Here is a 297-nt window from a genome sequence, read left to right on the forward strand (position 1 = left end):
TCCATTGCCACTTCATTTTCTATTATCAGGATAATATATAGAAGCACGATGATGAAGTACGCAATGTAAATCTAGTTTCCAGAGGTGGTTTTCAGTTTCGGATACAAACCAGATGGTGACTCTGAATTTGTCTTAAGTGGGATTGATCTTTTGATTTATAAAAGCTAAAGGTGATATATCCATGCTATTTAACCATAAATACATCAATATCAATTTCAACAGCTCATGGTTGGATCTGATACACATAAGTGATGATTAACAAATTAAAATATAATTAAAAAAATAATAAATGGAAAG

This window comes from Theobroma umbraticum, unplaced genomic scaffold, assembly GCF_002168275.2.
Source record: "Theobroma umbraticum cultivar Fairchild unplaced genomic scaffold, ASM216827v3 scaffold_130.0, whole genome shotgun sequence".
In the NCBI taxonomy this organism is placed as follows: Eukaryota; Viridiplantae; Streptophyta; class Magnoliopsida; order Malvales; family Malvaceae; genus Theobroma; species Theobroma umbraticum.